Source organism: Bos mutus, chromosome 4, assembly GCF_027580195.1.
Source record: "Bos mutus isolate GX-2022 chromosome 4, NWIPB_WYAK_1.1, whole genome shotgun sequence".
Lineage (NCBI taxonomy): Eukaryota > Metazoa > Chordata > Mammalia > Artiodactyla > Bovidae > Bos > Bos mutus.
In genome coordinates this window covers 10,480,971-10,493,567 of record NC_091620.1, presented here as the reverse complement: position 1 = coordinate 10,493,567, position 12,597 = coordinate 10,480,971, and positions in this window count along the sequence as shown.

Sequence of the window (12,597 nt, the reverse complement as noted above, 5' to 3'; positions counted from 1 at the left end):
AACTAATACAATTATGTAAAGTTTAAAAATATAATAAAATTAAAAAAAAAAAGATATCTGCTAACTCAAGTCCATTGTAGCTTTATTCCTAATGGCCAAGACATGGAAACAGCCTAAGTGTCTACCAATGGTTGAAGAAGTAGAGTCGCTCGGTTGTGTCCGAATCTTCATGACTGCATGGACTGTAGCCTACCAGGCTCTTCCATCCATGAGATTTTCCAGGCAAGAGTGGATTGCCATTTCCTTCTCCAGAGGATCTTCCTGACCCAGGGATCAAACCTGTGTCTCCTGCATTGTAGGCAGACGCTTTACCATCTGAGCCACCAGGGAAAGCCAATGGTTGAATGGAAAAAGTAATATATTTATTGATATTGATTATTTATATATTATTTAAATATATTCATGTATCAATTATTGTTGTTATTTAGTCACTAAGTCATGTCTGACTCTTTGCGACCCCATGTATAGTAATCTGCCAGGCTCCTCTGTCCATGGGATTTTCTAGGCAAGAATACTGGAGTGGATTGCCATTTTCCTTCTCCAGGGGATCTTCCCATATAGGGATCAAACCCACATCTCCCGCATTGGCTGGCAGATTCAACAGTATGTTAATATACACTGTTCATTGGGCTCAGTTGCTAAGTCATGTCCAACTCTTTGCAATCCCATGCAGCCCATCAGGTTCCTCTGTCCATGGAATTTTCCAGGCAAGAATACTGGAGTGGATTGCCATTTCCTCCTCCAGATTAATATACATTAATGGAATACTATTCATCTATGAGAAAGAAGGAAACCCTGACATTTAGAACAACATGGATGGACCTCGAGGGCATTAGGCTAAGTGAAGTAAGTCAGACAAAGGAAGATGGTCTGCTTAATGTGGAATCAGGAAACAATGAACTCGTAGACACAGAGAGTAGAGTGGTGGTTACCAGGGGTGAGGGAGATGGGAAGACGCTGGTCGAAGGGTACAAACTTCCTTTAGTTCTGGGGACATAATGTACAGTACGGTGACTCTAGTTAATGATTCTCTATTGCATACTTGAAAGAGAAAATAGAGCTTTAATGTTCTCGCCGTAACAACAACAAAATGGTAATTACATGAGGTGAAGGATATGTTAGCTAACCTTATTGTGGTAGGTATTTCTCAATGTATACATACATTGAATCATCACATTGTACACCTTAAACTTAACCCAAGTTATACATTAATGATATCTCAGTAGAGCTGGGGGGAAAAGACAGTCTCGGGGAAAAATGAAAACTAAAATTATGACCAAATAAAGGGTGGGATTTGGGGTGAATTTTGCAATCAGGGAGGAACAGACCAAGGGCTTCTAATGTACCACTGATTTCTTAACATGGGTTCTAGAACATATTTGCTTATTTTGCTTCTTTAAGTGATATACACAGATTTTATATACCTTTTTGGATATGCACTTCAAATAAAAGTAAATGTTTGCTGAATCAACACATGATCTCATGTGATCCTTACAACAAACCTGTTAGACATGCACCACAATTCTCATTTTGCAGATGAACTTAAATCAAAAAAAATTCATTGATGTGCCAAATATCTAGTCAATGTTTCCTCCTTCTCGTTCTGTGATCTTTCCACTGAATTTCACTGAAACTAATTTTTATGACTGTTTCTGTTGCTGTCTTAACTCTACACACGAAAACCTAGAGTACCAAACTGCAGTTATTGAGCAAAAGATATCAGATTCTTTTAATAGAATTACCCTTTAGAAATTTCTGTTCTCTCCTATCGTGTTTGTGATTTTCTGTGCTGTGTAGATAACACAGCCGTTCACTAGTGATAAGCAAACTATGCAAGAGTTGCAGTTCAGGAATCGTTGCAGTGGTACTGAAAAGTGAGGTACGGTCAGGCAAGAGACAGTAGATTTTGGAAGAGAATTCTCAGGGTATATGGATTAAAGCTGGGACCCTGGAGGGCAAGTCAGCCTGAGGCCCCAAGACAGAAGTCGACATGCTTCTGTGGATTGGAGCCGAGGGTCATGGAGGAGCAGAGACAGGAACACAAACCACAGGGGCAGGCCCCCCGGCTCAGTACGGCAGGGAGAGCACAGAGGCCCAGCGCAGGACGAGGAGGGGGAACAGCAGAGGACTTAACGCCTGCTGCAGGGCTTCTCCTGGGTCGGCAGCAGAGGCCCCCAGCTTGGACCTGGGACCCGAGGAGAATTATGTGGCCTTCCCTCTCAGTCACCATGAGTCAGCAGGTTTGGACAAGCATGTCCGCTCTGCTAGGGCTTTCAGAGGTCACATGGTCACAGCCTTCTTTGTCCAGAACGGACCAAATGACTCCATCAAGACAAGCCAGCCAATGGGTGGGACAGTCAGGATTAGAACTCATGTCTTGGTTGTTCATCCAGTGTTCTTTTTTCCCTAGCTCACCTACACTGGTGTCCTCTTAGCCAGAAAACATCATTTTGGAAACCCCCAACTCTCAATCTGTGGCCTCATTTGGACTAGAGGCTAGACTGACTGCAAAGCCAAGTGGGGTGCAAAGCCAAGGGGTCCAAACTGAATTTGGAGGAAGTCTGGATTTGTGCACCTGGGCTGAGGGTTGGGAAGGGGTGTCTAGGTCTCCTCTCTCCTTCTCGCCTCAACTGGAGCAAATTCCTTTTTATCTGTTTTGTTTGTTGGAATTGTAAGATTTCATGTGCGGAGAAGGGTTCTGAACCTTAGGAAAAAAGATCACAAAGATTAAAAATCATTCTGTGGAAAACCAGATTGTATCTCTTGGGGTCTCTCTGCTCATTCCCCAATTTTAGTACCTTTCAGTAGGAATTCTTAGATTCCTCATTTCATGTTCAGCTCTGTGGCATGTGCTAAGGGGCACAGAGAGGGAGATCACTCCATCCTCAAGGCATAGATCCACAACGGATTTCTGTCACTTGGAGGAGGGAAGCCTTTTTTTAAAAATTACTATTTTTATTGAAGTATAAGTTGATTTACAATGTTTCAGGTGTACAGCAAAGTGATTCAGTTATATATATTCTTTTTCAGATTCTTTTCCATTGTAGGTTATTACTAGAGTTTGAAATATAGTTCCCTGTGCTATACAGTTGGTCCTTTTTGTTCATTTTATATATAGTAGTGCAGTGCATGGGTGTTCAGTTGCGTCCAACTCTTTGCGACCCCATGGACTGTTACTGTATGTATGCTGCTGCTGCTGCTAAGTCGCTTCAGTCGTGTCCGACTCCGTGCGACCCCATAGACGGCAGCCCACCAGGCTCCCCCATCCCTGGGATTCTCCAGGCAAGAACACTAGAGTGCGTTGCCATTTCCTTCTCCAGTGCATGAAAGTGAAAAGTGAAAGTGAAGTCACTCAGTGTCTGACTCTTCGCGACCCCATGGACTGCAGCCTACAGGCTGGGAAAGCCTATATACATCGTACATAGTAGTGTGTATCTGTTAATCCCAATTTCCTAATTTATCCCCCACCCTTTCCCCTTTGGTAACCATAAGTTTGTTTTCTATGCTTTGTTTTTGTTCAGTTGCTCAGTTGTGCTTTGTGACCCCCATGGACTGTTGCCTGCCAGGCTCCTCTGTCCGTGGGATTTCCCAGGCAAGAATACTGGAGTGGGTTGCCATTTCCTTCTCCAGGGGATCTTCCCGACCCAGGGACTGAACTTGAATCACCTGCACTGGCAGGCGGGTTCTTTACCACTGAGCCACAAAGTCTGAGGAAGCATTTTCAAATGATACTTCAGCTTGCCTATTTCACATACCATGTTCCTACCATCATCCTGTTTAGTTGCATCCCTTTTCTTGGCTATCCTGGAGAAAGGTTGCAAAGGGTAAAGAGATAAGACCTTGGCGCCTACAACTTGCCAACTTTCTGCTGCTATAGTAGGGATGACTTTTTTCTATGTGTGCATGGGAGCTCTATTTCACAAGTTTCCAGGCAATTTCCTGTACAGGGTAACATAAGGCAATAACTTCCTCACAGAGAAATAAGGAAGGATGTTCTAGGTTGATGTTCCTAAGTTGGGCACAGCCTGTGTAGCCCTGTTGATGCCCCTGGGACTACCTGGAGGACAGGTGGAAGTTTTGTGGCTCAGCTGGTAAAGAATCCGCCTGCAGTGTGGGAGACCTGGGTTTGATCCCTGGGTTGGGAAGATCGCCTGGCAAAGGGAAAGGCTACCTGCTCCAGTATTCTGGCCTGGAGAATTCCATGGACTGTATAGTCCCTGGAGTTGCAAGGAGTCGACTGAACAACTTTCATGTGAGAGTGAATTGATGTTGTACCCAGAATTCCCCAGACCCAGCACCCATGTCCCTCAGTTATATTAAAATGCTGCTTGGATAGCATGGGGGCACATCTAAACCTCTGCTCTCAGCCCAATCGCTGGCCTGCAGCCTCCCCCAGAACATTCCTGACAGTACTTCAGTGGTCTGGGTGGGCTTGATCCTAAAACAAGGATTGGACACCCCTCTAGGCACTGTGGGCCAAACGGAGCTGGGTGGGTGGTTCGGAAGGAAACTAGTTCCTCTAGTTCATTGCCTGTGAGCAGAGGGAAGGCTCCATCCATACTCCCCACTGCATTTTCTTTTCTTCCTAAGCTTAGGCTGTTGTGTGATGCTTGCTGCCCCCTACGGCCACACATGAGTCAAGACATGTTTTAGTATTAATAACCCCTGGTGACTGGGGAGCCCGTGTTTACTGCTGGCCGGTAGACCTTCATAGGAACAATTGCAAGAATACTGGGGTGGGTTGCCATTTCCTCCTCCCACAGATCTTCCCGACCCAGGGGTCAAACTTGTGTTTCTTGCATCTCCTGCATTGGCAGGCAGATTCTTTACCACTGCGCCACCTGGGATGCCCAATAGCCATAGTACTCTGGCCGATACTGTCAGTGGGGAACTTATAAAAGAGTATCAGGCACTATACTAAGCTTTTTACATACATCATCTGATTTAATCCTCAAAGTGATTCTGAGAGGTAGGTCAGTCAGTCAGTCAGTTCAGTCGCTCAGTCGTGTCTGACTCTTTGCGACCCCATGAATCGCAGCACACCAGGCCTCTCTGTCCATCACCAACTCCCGGAGTTCACTCAAACTCACGTCTATCGAGTCAGTGATGCCATCCAGCCATCTCATCCTCTGTCGTCCCCTTCTCCTCCTGCCCCCAATCCCTCCCAGCATCAGGGTCTTTTCCAATGAGTCAACTCTTCGCATGAGGTGGCCAAAATATTGGAGTTTCAGCTTCAGCATCAGTCCTTCCAATGAACACCCAGGACTGATCTCCTTTAGAATGGACTGGTTGGATCTCCTTGCAGTCCAAGGGACTCTCAAGAGTCTTCTCCAACACCACAGTTCAAAAGCATCAATTGTAGTAATATTAATATTCCTAAACAGAGGAGAAACTGAGTCACAGGACAAATAAATAGCTCAAGCAAAATGCATGCTGTTAAATGGCAGGGTTTGGATTCAGAGCCAGTGGTGTCAGACTTCAAAGTCCACATTCCAAGCCATTCTGCAAATTCTTGTTTCCAGCAGGCTATATCTTGAATAGGCTCACCTTTCCCATATTCTGTCAAAAATGACAAGCCATAGACCCACATTCATTTTTATTCCATCTGTCCACATCCTGACAACCTCCCACACAGCTTTCTCCCCCATCACCACACCCACAACTTTTACAGTCTCTTCTTTCCTTCCTGATCTTTGTGCAATTTATATCCCTCCTGCTGGCCATAAACATCCACCTGAGTCCAGGAGTTCTTAAGGTGGGGCCCACGGAGCTCTGGATAGAATCCAAGAGGTCTGTGAACTTGGATGGGGGAAAAAATTACACTCTACTGTGAAAAACAAACAGAAATGGTAGCTATGATTTTGTTGCCAACAGAAATCACAGGCATTTCTATATCATGTCACTATTGTTACAGATATCTCAAAATAAAATTATAATATTTACTACACCTGTCATTAATCCTATTACTTAGTTCAGTTCAGTTCAGTTGCTCAGTCATGTCCAACTCTTTGGGACCCCATGGACTGCAGCATGCCAGGCTTCCCTGTCCATCATCATCTCATGGAGTTTGCTCAAACTCATGTCCATCAAGTCAGTGATGCCATCCAACCATCTCATCCTCTGTCGTCCCCTTCTCCTCCTGCCTTCAACCTTTCCCAGCATCAGGGTCTTTTTCAATGAGTCAGTTCTTCCCATCAGGTGGCCAAAGTATTTGGAGCTTCGGCTTCAGCATCAGTCCTTCCAATGAATGTTCAGGATTGATTTCCTTTAGGATTGACTGGTTTGATCTCCTTGCAGTCCAAAGGACTCTCAAGAGCCTTCTCCAACACCACAGTTCAAAAGCATCGATTTTTAGTTTTCTATATGGTTCAACCCTCACATCCATTCATGACTACTGGAAAAACCATAGCTTTGACTAGACGGACTTTTGTCAGTTAAAGTAACATTTCTGCTTTTTAATATGCTGTCTAGGTTTGTCATAGCTTTTCTGCCAAGGAGGAAGTGTCTTTTAATTTCATGGCTGCAGTCACTATCTACAATGATTTTGGAGCCCAAGAAAATAAAGTCTCTCAATGTTTCCATTGTTTCCCTATCTATTTTCCATGAAGTGGTGGGACCAGATGCCATGATCTTAGTTTTTTGAATGTTGAGTTTTAAGCTGGCTTTTTCATTTTCCTCTTTCACTTTCATCAAGAGACTCTTTAGTTCCTCTTTGCTTTCTACCACAAGGGTGGTGTCATCTGTATATCTGAGGTTATTGATATTACTTAATCATTAATTTTAAAACATATTTGTTACTATATCACAAATTTGTTTTTTCAATATTTTGATTAGCATTCTTTCAAAATTATGGAATTTCTTGGTAATCCTGTACATTTAATGTTATGTATTAAAGAATTCTTAGACAGGGGTCTAAAGGCTTCTGCAGGATGCCAAGGGGTCCTGGCATGAAAAACGATTAGGATTGCTGCCCTTGATTTTATGCCAGGCTTTGGGGCTTCTGACCCAGATCATATAACATAGCAGTGACCAGAGATATAGGAACAACTGCAGTTCTCCAAATAGGATGACCACGTGACTTATTTTGTAAACCAGGACACTTTCAACTTTTGAGTTGAAAGGTGGCACTATTAATAATTATGTCCGGACAAGTGCAAACTGAGATGTAAGGTCACCCCACCCAAATAGCATGCATTCTGGAAACCAAGGAATTAGATAAGAAAATGCCATGTGATTAAATGTAACTTACATCAACATAAAAACTCACCCTATCTATAAATATGCTGCTGATAAAGTTAAATTATCTCCTAAAATCCAACCAGAACATAAAATATAACTAATATAAAGTATGCGTGCATGCAAGCTCCTTTGCTCAGTCATGTCTGACTCTTTGTTACCCTATGGGTTATAGCCCACCAGGCTCCCCTGTCCATGGGATTCTCCAGGCAAGAATACTGGAGTGGGTTGCCATTTCCTCCTCTAGGGAATATAAAGTATACTGAATTCAAAATAAATAATTACAATATATAAATATATTACAAATTATACAAATGTACCCCTTACTGTGGACCAAGCACTGTCTGTCCTAATTGGTAGGGACTGACCCTGATGTTGAGAAAGACTGAGGGCAGGAGGAGAAGGGGTTGAAATGGCAAGAGGATTAGATGGTTGGATGGCATCACCACTCAATAGACATGAGTGTGAACAAATTCTGGGAGATAGTGAAGGACAGGGAAGGTTGACATGCTGCAGACCATGGGGTTGCAAAGAATCGGACAAGACTGAATGACTAAACAACAACAACAATTGGTATTATTATCCTCACTTATAAACGAGGAAAACTTGGCCAGCATCACACAGCGAGAAGGAAGTGGGGCTGAGTCACAAATCCACAGGTACACTGACTGCTGTGTCTGTGCTCCAAGCCTTGTTCTTCACTTTGAGACTTTGTAACATTAGGAAATCTCACTATCTGAAAGGAAACCGGCAAAATAACAGATGGAACATGGCAGATTAGTCTTGTTTATCTCCAGCGCAGTGTAAGGTAGAAGCAGCCTTTTTTCTAGGTGACAAGATCCAGTTATTTGAAAGACATTCTCCAGAGAAGGAGGAATCTGGATAGTGAGCAGTAGACGTGCTCCTTTAAGACTCCTAAATTATAAGGATCTCTCCCCAGGCATTCACCATTTTCCTTTGATTGCAACAGAGGGCTCCTGTAGGAGAGGCAAGGATCAAGAACATGGGCTTGAAGTTGAAATTTTGGGCACTGATTACCAAACCAAGTAGCCTTGGGTAAGTCACGTAGCCCTGGCTAAGTCACGTAGCCCTGGCTAAGTTATGTAGCTTTCTGGACTGTACTTTTCTCATCTGAAGAATGGAAATAATGATAAACCTCATAGGTGGTGGTGAGGAATCAATGAGCCTGGTCAATATGTGATGTTCATGTGTGCTAAGTCACTTCACTTGTATCCAACTATTTGAGACCCTATGGACATGAAGCCCACCAGGTTTTTCTGTCCATGGAATTCTCCAGGCAAGAATACTGGAGTGGGTTCCCATCCCCTTCTCCAGGGGATCTTCCAAGCCCAGGTATTGAACTCGAGTCTCTTAACTCTCCTGCATTGGCAAGCGAGTTGTTTACCACTAGCGCCACTCAGCGGAGAAGGCAATGGCAACCCATTCCAGTGCTCTTGCCTGGAAAATCCCATGGATGGCGGAGCCTGGTGGGCTGCTGTCTATGGGGTCGCACAGAGTCGGACACGACTGAAGCGACTTAGCAGCAGCAGCAGCGCCTCTCAGTATGTGATACAGGCTAGCAATTATTATGATTATCATTTTATTAGTCTCTAGCCATTCTGTTCCCAAACTCATCTCTCTCTATTATTCAGAGTGTTTCTGAGTGTTCTGGAATCTTCTGCTCTGCTTCCTCTTCACCTTTCTTCCACCATTCTGTAGCTATCTTTGGGTGATTGTGAGCACGTGTGCTAATGTAGCATTTGTGCCAGAACTTATGTTGCTGATGCAGTGAAAACTCTGACAGCTGGAAGTGAGACCAGGGCTACACGTTCTCAAGTTTATCACATCTTCTCGATTTGCCCACTCCGTAATAGCATTTGTGTCCAAGCATTTCATTCGGGTTTTGCTGAGCCGACATGAATTTTTTTAAGTTCGGAGGTGTCTGGAGAATGCTTCAGTAAAATTGAGTTGACAAAAAAATGGGATGGATCATTTATCACCTTCGTGGAAACAAGATGAATTTCTGCTTTCAACTGAAATAAGAAATGACGGAAGACTGCTGGGCCTGAGTGCGTAAAAAATTGAAGTGGTAAAAAAGGAAGAAAATTCAAAATAAAAAGAGAAGATATAGCTTTGGAAATGTTCATGTCAATGTGAAAAGAGATTAATAAATATGGTTTTATAAGGCCGATTTTTAAAAACACTTTGGTCGCCTCCTCTGCTAAGAAAAAACATTTTACATCATAACGTTACCACTATGGACATTAAAACAAAAATTTTCACACACAGGAAACTCATCATGTGTGGAGTGGCATTTTTATTTTTATGTAATTTTCTTGTATTTTTATTCTGTTCTATTCTTTTTGTTGTTGTTCAGTTGCTAAGTTGTGTCTGACTCTTTGTGACCCCATGGACTGCAGCATGCCAGACTATAGCTGCCGGGCTCCTCTGCCCATAGAACTTTCTAGGCAAGAATACTGGAATGGGATGCCATTTCCTACTCCAGGGATGGAACCTGTGTTTCCTGTGTCTCCTGCATTGGCTGGCAGATTCTTCACCAATAGCAGCTGGGAAGCCCTTAATGCTGGTCACAAGCCACTTAATCAGTTTCATAATCTACTAATGAATTGTGACTTGCAGCTGAAGAAACAGTGATCTCAAGTGCTCTTATAAATACATTATTGGGTAAAGAATATACAAAGATTTTTTATGTATAAAATAATTCTTTGCAATTTTTAAAATACGGCAAAACCATTTTTAAATTGAGCAAAATCTCAGCCTCAGTACTCACCCAAGATATACAAATTATAAAGCAGTGATAAAACACAATTTCACTGATTAAATTAATGGCGTTAGAGTAAAGGGTTTTCTTTAATGCAGTTATTTATACCCCACTTTAATTCAAAATGAATTTGAGGTGGTTTTATGTACTGAAACTGCCAAATACAATGGAGTGTAGAATCTATCGCTGCAGTTTTGAGAAGCAATTTGGTGGTACATTTGTGGAGTCATAAAAATGTTTGTACCCAAAAGTAATTTCACTTCTGGGAATTTGTCCCAGTGAAGCAGCTCAAAGAAAAAGAAAAATCTCTACGCAACAACTTTTTATATCAGTACCTAAGTAGTAAAAAAATGAGAAGCAGTCTAAATAGCCAAGAATAGCACCATATTTACATTAGCTATTCTGCATCAATGCAAAATATTTTTCAGCCAATAAAATGATAATTATGATTATGAAGCAACCTGAGTAGATGCTCATGCTAACAAATGCAGAAGTTATCAAAGTTCCCGTTACTATGACTGCATAAAAAATTACCCTGAAACCTAGTGGCATGAAACAACCATTTATTATGGATTAGGAATTCAAACAGGACACATCTGGATGGCTCATTCGATCACATGACTGGCAATGGACACTGGCCATCAGCTGAGGCCTCAGCTGGATCTCTTGGCTGAAATACCTACAGGTGGCCTGAGCTCTTTCAGAACATGGTATCTGGGCTCCCAGGGTGAACAGTCCCCAGAGAGGGAGCCTGGCAGAAGTCAACTCACCTTACATGCCCTGGCTTTGGTAATGATGCAGCATTAACTCCTTCTCCATTCATGGAGACAGTCACAAAGTCCCATCTGGTGGTTTCAAAGGAGAAGGAAAAGAGACTACCTTGTCATGGGAGAGGGACCAGTTTCCAAACAAGCATGCAAGACTCAAAATGCTGCTGTGGCTGTTTTTCAGAAAATACAATCTGCTGAAATCTATGATCTGGTTAGAACCACATAAAAGTCACAAAACCATTAGGATTAAAGACTAGGAAGAAACATGGAAAAATGAAATCCTGCTTTAAGAGAAATCCTGTGATTGTTTTGGCAATATGATTTGGGTAATGAGTAAAAATGATTAATAAAAATTATGTGAACAAGGAGTGAAGCTGACAAAGCTTCAGAAATTCTTCTCAGGAAAGCCCCTACTTCCTTTGGCTCCTCCATTTCTCAGATCCCACTGTTCTCACTGGCAGTTGTCAGAAGCTTAACCCAGTTCATCAGCATTGCCCCTCCTCTTGAGAAGTGGACCTAAAGCCAAAGCCCAAGCACCCGGCGGGCAGGTGCATTTCCCGTGCATCTTGTCCCCCCCATTTCTTTGTCACTGATGTCTCCCCAGTTGGATGGCCTCATCTACAGATGACCTTGCTTTTTAGTTAGTAAAGGGAGATGGAGATGGGGACATGTCTCATGTATTAATAAACCCTCGTCTCCATCTGAGAACACCTGTGTCTTCACTTGTCTTCCTGGAGAGAGAGGTCCCTGCTTCTTTAACCTCGTCAATCTCTCCATCTTGTTTTCCTGATCACCTTTCTCATCTTCTCCACACAATGTCCTGCTCAGCCATCACTCCAGTGTCCTCGTTTTTTTCTTCTAGCATCTTTAATCCTCTTGCATTGACTGTATCCTCTTTCTACCTATAGTCACACCCAGGTCCTCTTACTTCCTCCCATTCACGCTATCCTCTCATATTGCCATCTGATGTATTCTTACTTGCCTACCCCATTAACAAAGGAAGTGTTTCCCTCAAAGGAAACACTGACTCGGCTATTTTCATTTCATCACTCCTTAACACCAGTGATTTACCTTTCTTTCCCATCACTACTCTCATCTTGGCCTCTGAAATGTCATCTTGATCTCCTGACGGTCAGATCGAATGACCATCCTCCCTTGCTTTTGCAACACTGAGTTGCACTGTTCAACATCATCAGCCTATAACCCATACTTCTAGGCATTCCAGCCTCTCTCTGATTTCTCTGTCATATCTTTAACCACTTTTCTGTTCCTTCAGCCCACTGTTTCCATTCTATTTACAATCCTTAGCTACATCCAATTATTCTCAGAACTTCTACTATCACCTAATGATGCCTCCATGGAATTGGATATTTAACTCATGCTACCCCTTGGATGAGCCCGTCTTTGCATGAAATATTCCCTTGGTATCTCTAATTTTCTTGAAAAGATCTCTAGTCTTTCCCATTCTGTTGTTTTCCTCTATTTCTTTGCATTGATTGCTGAGGAAGGCTTTCTTATCTCTCCTTGCTATTCTTTGGAACTCTGCATTCAAATGGGTATATCTTTCCTTTTCTCCTTTGCTTTTTGCTTCTCTTCTTTTCACTGCTATTTGTAAGGCCTGCTCAGATAGCCATTTTGCTTTTTTGCATTTCTTTTTCTTGGGGATGGTCTTGATTCCTGTCTCCTGTACAATGTCACAAACCTCCATCCATAGTTCATCAGGCACTAGGTTCTATCAGACCTAGTCCCTTAAATCTATTTCTCACTTCCACTGTATAGTCATAAGGGATTTGATTTAGGTCATATCTG